Raw genomic sequence first — 10,779 nt, forward strand, 5'->3', positions numbered from 1 at the left:
CGTGCTCCTTCCCGGACACTCTGGTCCCCAGCCCTTTCCTGGAGGCCCCTCCCACAGGCACCAGAGGCAGCTATAACTTTGCTTTAATGAAACTGCCGTCCGCTCTCCGGCGTCCCCGTGAGCTCTACCCATCGCCGCCCACCGCCCGGCCCGCGTGCCTGCGCTCCTNCCAGCTGCTCAGAGCGCAGACCCTGGATGCTGAGAAGGCGGAACCGGCCCTGGGGCACCTCTCCCACCGCACTGGCCGCCAGCCCGCCCCCAACTTGTTCGTGTTTTGTGTCCATACTCTTGCAGTTCTGTCCTTGGACTTGAGGCCTCTGAACTCTGAGGTGGGACTGGGCCAGTCAGACGCTGGTGTCCTGGGAGGGCGAGGGAGGGCCAAGGGGGGACATGGGAACGCTTGGGGAAACTCTCGGGACATGCCCCTCGCCAGGCTGCGCGATTCAGAGCCTCCCCACCCACCCCTGCTTCGTGTACCGCCCTCCTCCCCTACAGTACAATCGGAGTTAATATAAGCAGTGTGAGAGCTTCTCTGGCCAGGGTTCTTCAAATAGTCATTGGAGAGAGTGTTTCCTGGGACACGTAGGGCTTGAGGGGACCAGAGGTCAGGCCTTTCATTTTTTTTTTTTTAAATATTTTTATTTATTTCTAGGAGAGAGAGAGAGACAGCGTGAGCAGGGGAGGGTCAGAGAGAGAGGGAGACACAGATTCTGAAATAGGCTGCAGGCTCCGAGCTGGCAGTCAGCACAGAGCCGACGCGGGGCTCGAACCCACGAACCGCGAGATCATGACCTAAGCGAAAGTCGGACGCTTAACCGACTAAGCCACCCAGGCGCCCCGAGGTCAGGCCTTTCAAATGGTGAGACTCCCCTTCTCAGCTGATGAACCTCCAGGGGCCTAGATCCACACAAGGAGCAATGGTCAGTCTTCAGTAAGACTGCAGGGCAGGAGAGGAAGTATAGCTACAGCCACCCCGCCTACTCACCACCTGAAAATAAATGTTAGGGCCGTTGCTCCGACGTATCTGTTTTGTCCTTGTGTTCCTGCAGAGCCACAGGAGGAAGCCAAGAGCTCCGGGGATGCTCTGGGAACACACGCTTCTTCGCCCTTCTTTGATTTAGTTTTCCCAGATGACAAAAGCAGGTGGTGGCCCTGGTTGAGGTGGCATTAGCACTGACAGGTGGGCTCCTCTCCTTCTGGACAGGCTCAGCCCAGAGGGCGTGCAAACGCAGGACCCATGCCACATACAGCTCAGAGGCAGCGTGGCCATGCTGGGCTTTGAAGGGGTCATTCTAGAACTTTCAGCAATCCTCTGCAAGGGAAGCTGCTTCCGTTAGGGGTTCAGGGCAGGAAACCCTCTTCAAAGAGCCTGTCCACCTGACACCCAAACACTCTGAGAATCAAATAATGTATGAATGGCCTTGTTTGAGTGGAAGGCTCCAGAGAGTGATAGCAGACCAGGTTGGATGGATAGGTACCGGCAAGTTAGAGTGCTGGTTCGGGAGCAGGATCCAGATGGAACTTTGGAAGACCCAAAGTAGAAGGTTCCTCCTAGGTTAGACCCTCCCTCCTCCAACCTTCCCCAGTAATCCTTACCCATCATGAGAACCTTCATCTCAAAAGTCCATGCTTCCTTCCAAGCCCCTATTCCTTGGATGGCCCCAACCACACGTTCTCATTAGGACCTTCATAGCGCCTCCACCGAGAGGAATGTTCTGCTGCTTCTCTATTTCTTATTGCTTCAAAATCCCTCAGTTCCTTAGATAACTTCCTTTGGAGCCCCCAAGCTCAAGGGGGTCGAAACTGAGAAGAAATGTAAATGTAAGCGTATATCCCAGTCTCATCCTGCTCCCAGTACCACTCTGGCCCCACATAGAGGCCAGGATGTTGGCCTCTGAGCGCTCGAGGTTAACCTTGACAAGACTTCTTCTTTCCTGGACATGATTTGCCCCTGCCAACAAGGAACAAGGATCTAAAACCAGACACCAAATGCCGTGGTGTATAGAAAGAGGATGACTCAAGATTAATCTGTTAATTCCTCCCAGCCTTGGAGGTTGGTGGCAAATCTACCTCCTGAACTTCGCCACACCCACACTGCCCCTTGCCCCCCCCCCAGTTCTCAGAATAGGATGGAGGTATATTCCTTCCCTGAATCCCAGGTTATGGTAATAACCAGAAGAATAAGTGAGAAAATTGTTCTCCCACATAACAGATGGAGCTCTCTCCCTCTGGATCATCAGGTACTCCAGGGTAAGAATGTGGATGGTCATTGGCAGACCAACAGAGAGCACAGGGCGGCATAGTCAAGACTCAGCCATGCAGGGCCCAACCCCACGAGCTCTCTCTAATGCACAAGTACAGCAAAGGATTGCTTAAGGCCTGGGTGGCCACAACTCAGGCCTTGGTGAAAGAGAAGAACACAGAAACCTGGAGCTTCTGGAAAGTTGGGGCCTTGCAAAGAAGCCTAGGCTGCACTCCGTGCACCCCTCGGTTGTCCCCAGCCCCATTTATTCTTGCTGAAGGGTGAGGGTGCAAGAAACTGGTAAAGGGAGGGGCTAAAAAAAAGTTTTCAGGCAGTGGGAAGCCCTGAATTCTCCTGTCGGGGATTTCAAACTGAAATGAGTGCTTTGTGATTGTAGTGAACCCTGAGAATTCTACACAGGATCATCATTTTACTGACGAGGGAATGAGGCTTCAAGAAGCCAAAAGATTATTAGCCCAAGGTCACAGGGCTAACAAATAGCAAATGTGACATTTAAATGCACTGATTTCTGCTACAAAATGTTTCCATCCAAAGCGCAAACTCAAGGTCACTGGCATCCCAGAATATGATGAAAATGGCCGACGCTAAAGGCCACCTGCTCGTTCCCACTCTGGGCAGGCTAAGCAAGGACGGACCACAGCTCGGTTAGGAAGGCGGGCAGACCGGCATCCTCCACCTCAAGTCCCCAGGCGACCTGGAAGGACCTCAACTCCTGGGAAACAAAGCTATTCTGTGTATCCAGTCACCCCACCCCCACCCCTACCAAGGCCAGTATCCAGTTTTCTGATAGCTTTAAAATTCATTATTGGCTCCGAGTCCCTGGATGGGAGCCCGGTTTCTAATTCTCAGGCTCGCTATCAGTCTGGAAAGCCCGGGGTCATTTCCAGTCCCTCTTCAACTTTCATGGAACAGGAAGCACCCTCACGTGGTGAGCTAGAATACCACAGCAAATCCGTTTCTGATGAAGCTGATTGTAGGAAGTGCTCTAAAGTAATAGGTCTCAAAGCAGCCTCTGCACTTCCGGAGTGGAGAGGACCCAGGGAAAGAAAAACAAACACGATGCAGTGCTTGGGAAGCTTCTCAGAACTGGAGAAGAGGAGCCATTGGGAATTCCATCTCTCACTGCCTGCACTGGAGGCGGACAGGCGATGCAGGGCATTTGCTAGTAAGGAATCAGAGTAGAAATCACAAGGTACACACCCCAAGTTCCGTTAGCCATGCCTAGGTATCCGGTGTGCGGTTTACCAGGGCGCCACACAAAAAGATCAAGGGGAGAGCCCTGGCGTTAGTTTACGCTTTAGGAAGGTTCCCTACACAATGAACTTTATGCAAAGGAAACTATACGTATTTAAATAAAACTATATTTGCATATAGATTTTTATTTAAAAGACCGCTTGGTGTGCCTCTTTAAAGAAACATGTAGAGTTAGCCCAGTGGCATCTCAGCTAAATCTTACATTTTACTTCCCTTTTACAAAAGTCTTTGAAAAGCCTCTTATCTGAGCTGATTTTAGGAGATGTAACTGTACACCAGCCCTTTGCAGCTGTAGCATCAAAAATTACCAGCCGTCTTTGAGAATCACCGATACAGAGCCCTCACTCTGAGGGTTGCTTCTCGTTAACAGTAAGGCTGCAGTCGTCTTTTCTCCAACCCCTGATGTCTCAGTCTTCCAAACTAGGTCACAAACTGGGAAAAATGAGAAAATTTCAAGCAAGTCGTCTTTCTAAAAATAAAGATTTGTTTCCCTGGATGAATGCATTTTTGTTGTAGGAGACGAGAATCATCCCTCCTCTCTCTAACTGCTGTTCTTCCTGGGTCCGTCTCCCCCCTCCTCTCTAATGGGGAAATCTTTGACCTACACTAGGAGCTTTCCTTATTACAGGCCCTGTAGGCTGTTGGTTTTTGGTGTTTTGTTTTACCCCGACACGGCCCTCATCTTTAAATGGCTTTTTGTGAATATACGCCATTCACAAGCTACATCGTTGACTGGTGGTCTGCATCTCTTGGTGCCCCTCCATGTTCCCAGAGCTCCTCTCTGGGACAGTCTGCTCAGCCCACCCCCAGAGCTGGGACATCCTCACCCCCTGGCTTCCTGAGCAGGGAGCCTGAGCTATGCAAAGGAATCTCTTTCCACTGCTTTTTTTTTTTTTTAACCCAAGTTAGTTAACATATGGTGTAATAATGGTTTCAGGAGTAGAATTTAGTGATTCACTTACGTATTACACACAGTGCTCACTCCAACAAGGGTCCACCTTAATGCCCCTTGCCCACTTGGCCCATCCCCCCACCCACCTTGCCTCCAGCAATCCTCAGTTTGTTCTCTGCATTTAAGAACCTCTTATGGCTTCTCTCCCTCTCTGTGTTTATATTATTTGTGCTTCCCTTCCCTTATGTTCGTCTGTTTTGTATCTTAAATTCCACATATGAGTGAAGTCCTATGATATTTGTCTTTCTCTGACTGACTTATTTCGCTTAGCATAATACACTCTAGTTCCATCCGTGTGGTTGCAAATGGTAAGATTTCTTTCTTCTTGATGGCTGAATAACATTGCATTGTATATATACCACATCTTCTTTATCTATTCATCTGTCAGTGGGCATTTGGGCTCTTTCCATACTTTGGCTATTGTCAAAAGCGTGCACATTAGGGTGCACTGTCCCTTTGCTACAGCACTCCTGTATCCTTTGGATAAATACCTAGTAATGCAATTGCTGGATCATAGGGTAGTTCTATTTTTAATTTTTTGAGGACCTTCCACACTGTTTTCCAGAGTGGCTGCACCAGTTTGCGTTCCCACCAGCAGTGCAAAAGGGTTCCTCTTTCTCTACTTCCTTGCCAACCTCTGCTCTTGCCTCAGTTAATTTTAGTCATTCTGACAGATGTGAGGTGGTTTTGATTTGTATTTCTCTGATGATCAGTGATGTTGAGCATCTTTTCATGTGTCTGTTGGCCATCTGGAAGTCTTTGGAGAAGTGTCTCGTCATGTCTTTAGCCCATTTCTTCACTGGATTACTTGTTTTCTGGGGTGTTGATTTTGATAAGTTCTTTATAGATTTTGGGTACTAACCCTTTATCTGATATGCCATTTGCAAATTTCTTCTTCCATTCCATTCATTGTCTTTTAGTTTTGCTGACTGTTTTCTTCACCCTGCAGAGGATTTTACCTTGATGAGGTCCCAATAGTTCATTTTTGCTTTTGTTTCCCTTTCCTCGGGAGACATGTCAAGTAAGAACTTTCTATAGCCGAGGTCAAAGAGGTTGTTGCCTGTTTTCTTATCTAGGATTTTGATGGCTTCCTGCCTTAAGTTTAGGTCTTTTATCCATTTTGAGTTTATTTTTGTGGATGGTGTAGGTAAGTGGTCCAGGTTCATTTTTCTGCATGTCACTGTCCAGTTTTCCCAACACCTTTTGCTAAAGAGGCTGTCATTTTTCCATTGTCATATTCTTTCCTGCTTTATCAAAAATTAGTTGGCCATACGTTTGTGGGTCCATTTCTGGGTTCTCTGTTCTGTTCCTTTGATCTATGTGTCTATTTTTGTACCAGGACCATACTGTCTTGATGATTACAGCTTTGTAATATAGCTTGAAGTCCAGAATTGTGATGCCTCCAGCTTTGGTTTTCTTTTGCAGGATTGTTTTGGCTATTTGGGATCTTTTCCAGTTCCATACAAATTTTAGGATTGTTTACTCTAGCTCTGTGAAGAATGCTGGTGTTATTTTGATAGAGATTGCTTTGAACATGTAGATTGCTTTGGGTAATAGTGATATTTTAATAATATTTGTTCTTTCCATCCATGAGCATGGAATGTTTTTCCTTTGTGTATGTGTGTGTGTGTGTGTGTGTCCAAAGTTTTCTATAGTTTTCAGTGTATACAATTTTCCTCTTTGGTGAGATTTATTCCTAGGTGTTTTATGGGTTTGGATCAATTTCTTGATTTCTCTTTCTCCTGCTTCATTTTTGGTGTGTAGAAATGCAACCGATTTCTATACATTGATTTTATATCCTGCGACTTTGCTGAATTCATGGATCAGGTCTAGCAGTTTTTTTCATGGAGTCTTTTGGGTTTTCCATAGAGTGTCATGTCGTCTGCAGAGAGCAAAAGTGTGACTTCCTCCTTGCTGATTTGGATGCCTTTAATTCCTTTGTGTTGTCTGATTGCTGAGTCTAGGACTTCCAACACTATGTTGAATAACAGTGGTGAGCTTGGATCCTTCCACTGCTTCTTTGGAAGTATCTTGGAATGTTATGAGGCCATTCAAATAATGCTCCCTTATAACTGTCATCTGTGTGGTGAATCTAAAGTATTAATGTTCAAAGACAAAGTATATGAAGTCTCGGGAAACGGGTCTTCTTTGGGAGAATTTGGGTCTTAATTAACTGGGGCTTCTCTGAAATCTGTTCCCAATTATGCAAGGCGAAAAGTGCTACTCGGGAAAGGAGCTGAATATGGGGATTCGTCCCCTTGAAGGTCACCCTCATTAGACAAAGACATTGTCAGGGGGATTAAATTAAAAGAAACAACTTTCACCCCCTTTGTAAGGAAATGAAAAGGCCCTGCCGCCCAATGAGTAGGCAGCGTATTCATGACACTAATGGACTTGAGAGAAATACTGAATGGAGAAGGAATTTTTGGATAAGAACCTCCACTCTGACTTTTAATTTAAAAGTTTCTCTAGCTCTCCTGCCAAGCGGGGTCTACATCCGTGGGACATAAATCTACAGGAGAAAAAAGAACAGAACTGGAGAGAATCTCCCTACCAGACTCTAATTTCTACTCTTGTGAGTTTTTTCCTCAGGAGAGAAACACATTTTTAAGCAAGAGAAGATACTCCTTAAGTGTTAAAGTTGGCGATGTATGTAAATAGTGTTTTAGGAAGCCTCAGAATAATAGATGGTTCTGGAATAGCTTAGTTCAGTAATTCCAACTCCTATCCCCTGGGGTGATTTCAACATCTGAGCCTTCTCTCATTCCCTCCACCCAGCTCCACCCTCCCAGTCTTGCAATATTCTTGAGAGAAAGCCGTGCCTCCCTTGAGGGGTAGGTGGGCTTGAAATTGTTGGTCTTCCCTGGGACCCTGAAATCAACCCCCAAAGCTTCATTTTCCCGAAAAAAAAACTTTTGTCAGATCCTCTGTGCTAACCCTCCCTAGGCAGGACAGTGGTCTCTCCCACCTGCTTCCAGCTCTCTGTAATCACTTTACACAAAGTGGAGCCTCCCGATACATTTGGGCTTTCCCCACCAAATCTGACACCTAATGAGACTCGGGCACAGGATCCCCACAATCTCTCACAAGAGAGGGAGACTCACTGAGAAGGAGCTGGACAGGGAAACAAGCTATCACTACAGGCACTCACACATATGTCCCTCCTTCAATTTTTAAGTTGGGAAGGTTTCCTGGATCCGCGTCTGGTACAGAACCATGGGAATACTCAAAACTAACAAATAGTTTTCTGAAGCTATAATTAAGACATCAAAAAGGTCAGAGGGTCTAGAGGAGAGCACCCCAACTCTGAGCCTGTCCTTCTCAGCCTTAGTCTAGGAACGTCCTGTGGTATGCCGCATGCCATCAAAATGGATCCTGTCGCCCAAGAAACCACATTCTCCAAAAACCCAGAAGGCAACTGACTTCAACTTGAAAATCACTACCAGAGAACACTTTGAACTCACTGTTCATTGTCTGATTATGCCAAGCCTGCATTTGAGTCACTTCACCAATGTCTTACCTTCCCCTGTTTAGCTTGTGGGTGATCTGAAGACAAAGACTCTTCTGTAACCAGCCATGTTACTCAGTACCTGGGCAAATATTTGGCCCTGAGGATGTGTACCTCACCTGTTTCCTATGCTTTCTGGTATTTTCATCATGCAAGGCAGCTTTCCAATCTAATATTTATATCATACTTTATAGTTTACCAATGTTCTCACAACCATATTCCCATTAGATCTTTAAAACCTCATTGTGAGATAGGCATGCATAACCACTTTTTTACAGATGGAGGGAGAGAGGTGTACTTGGCTCATTACATGACAGAACAGGGAGAACCCACGATCCAACCTTCCATATTTTATGTGCACTACACCTTACTGCCTCAAAGACAGAAATGTTTCCAAGCTCGAATTTTTCATAAGCTAGACAGTCTCTGGGGTAAAACAACTGGATGTACTTATGTCCTTGGAAAGTGTAAATAAAAATCCAAACTGTCCAAAATTAAGGCAACACCATGTGATGTGAATATAGAATATCATTTAAATGGGTTCCTGGGCTAGGTAAAGGGCCTAAACTCTGCCTTGCCCAGTTAGGTGGTCGAGCTGGGCGTCCCTTCACTTCTCCAGGCCTCAGTTTCCCCCCTCTGTGGAGGGGGGCTGGTTCTAGAGTCTACATTGGATGATGATCTCTTTGGCTCCCTTATTGTCCAAGCTTGTTTCACACCAGCCTCTGCGGTGAATTCAACATAGGTGACACAAAGGAGGACCAGCCGGGGGCAGAGGCGCCCTGGTCTGCACTGGCTGAGCAAATCGGGACAGAAGGGTGCAGCCCGTCCGGTCATCCCTGTGCAGCCGCAGCCAGGGACCTGAGCCGGTTGCCAGGGAGGCGCTGGCCTCAGATCAGGCGGGGCGCTGTGGTCGGAACCCCGAGAGAGGCCTCCAGGGCGGACTGCGGGAGGTCCCCACTCGGCCACCGCCATCCCCACCGGGTTCCCACAGCCGCCAAAGCCAGCCCCGCGCCCGAGTCCACGACGCATGCGCGCCCCAGCCTCGGCCACCGGCGCTGGGGGCGGGGCAAGCCGAGCTCAGTTGCTGCTGGGCGCCTGCCCGCCCTCTCCCTCCCTGCCTCCCGCCCTCGGGAGAAAAGCGTGCGTGTCTAATTAACACAGCTCAAGGACACCAGGGATTAGGATGGGCTGTGCGCACAGACCTTAGAGTTGAAAGAGGCCGTGAGATCATGCTGGAGTCTAGACTGCTGGAGCAGTGGTTCTGGGTGCTTGTTAAAATTCCAGATTCCTGGGCCTCATCCCCAGCGGCCTTGGGATAGGACCCAAGAATCCATTCTTTAAATCACCCTCCAGACAATTCTGGTATAGGTGGTCCTCATCGACTGGACCTACCCTCTCGTTTCAGTGAATACAAGGGTCGGAGCAAAGACAGAAATGATTGGCCCGGGGGTGTCTGGGTGGCTGAGTGGGTTAAGGGTCCAACTTCAGCTCGGGGCATGATCTCATGGCTCATGGATTCGAGCCCCGCATCGGGCTCTGTGTTGACAGCTCAGAGCCTGGAGCCTGCTTCTAATTCTGTGTGGCCTCCTCTCTCTGCCCCTCTCCCACTTGTGCTCTGTCTCTTTCTCTCAAATATAAATACACGTTAAAAATTTTTAAAAAAGAAAGAAAAAGAAATGATTGGCCCAAGGTGGTACAGAATGAAGTGGCAGAGCCCAATGTCCCTGGGTTGTGGACTTGCACTCAAGTGCTTTCCCCTACCGTTCCCTACTTCCCCTCCTGCCTCATTTTCAGGGCATGTTTAATCAATACCAGGCAGGCTGGAAGGCAGGTCATTTCCATTGGTTGAGCTTACTGAAGAATGACAGTCCCTTTCTCAGAATACCAAAGAACCCCGTCCAGCAACTCCACATCAAAGCTCTACTCCTGACTCTGACCTTGGGCCAGGACTGACTCAATCTGTGCTGGGGTTGGGGCAGCCTGGAGAGAACTGAGCTCACTGGAGGGTACAGTGACCAATTGGGGTATATATGCTCCCTCCCTGGACACCCTCCTGTTGGTATGTAAATGTGAAAGACTCTGCATGTGGCATTAGAGACATAACCCAACAAGAATGTAAAATGCTCCCGTGTCTATATGCATGTGTGTGGAGTTGCAGGGGAGGGGGGCGGGGGCAGGGTCTGACCCATCCAAGTGTGCTGGATTCTGGCTCAAGTTTAGGCGTGTTCAGTAACAGCCAGTGGCCCCAGTCCAGGACAGCTGGATCATATGTGCTGACAGCCACTTTCAATAGCCCTTGATGGGGAAATGGACACTCCCTTGCATACCCTCACGAGAAGCCACTGGGAAAGCATCAGGGATAAGCAGAGATAAGATCGCTGCACAGGCTCACACCCCTGTTGGTGTCATCAGGTTGACCCCCCCACCCCCGCCTTGTCCCCCTGCCCCCAGGTCAAAGCCTGGGAGACAAAGTCTGCCCCTGAAGAGAGGGGAGGGGGCTTAGGGGCTGCAGATGCTGGGACCTATTTGCTTTCAGGATTTCCTTCTGCCCTGGAGGGAGAGAGGCTAATTCCACCAGGCTTCTGAGACAGCAGGTGATTCCATTCCCAGTGACGTCCTCAGGATTGTTCTGTGGCAGGAGGTTGGGTGTTCTCAAGACTACCAGAACACTCAGTCCAGGAGTGTGTCATCTGCCTCTGCTTCTCCAAATCTCTGCTCCTCTTTATCTGTCCTGACCCAGCCTAGCTGTCTCAAAACCTCAACGCAGCAACTCTTTCCGAGAAAGCCAGGCACCCACACCCA

This window comes from Crocuta crocuta, unplaced genomic scaffold, assembly GCF_008692635.1.
Source record: "Crocuta crocuta isolate KB4526 unplaced genomic scaffold, BGI_CrCroc_1.0 scaffold172, whole genome shotgun sequence".
Lineage (NCBI taxonomy): Eukaryota > Metazoa > Chordata > Mammalia > Carnivora > Hyaenidae > Crocuta > Crocuta crocuta.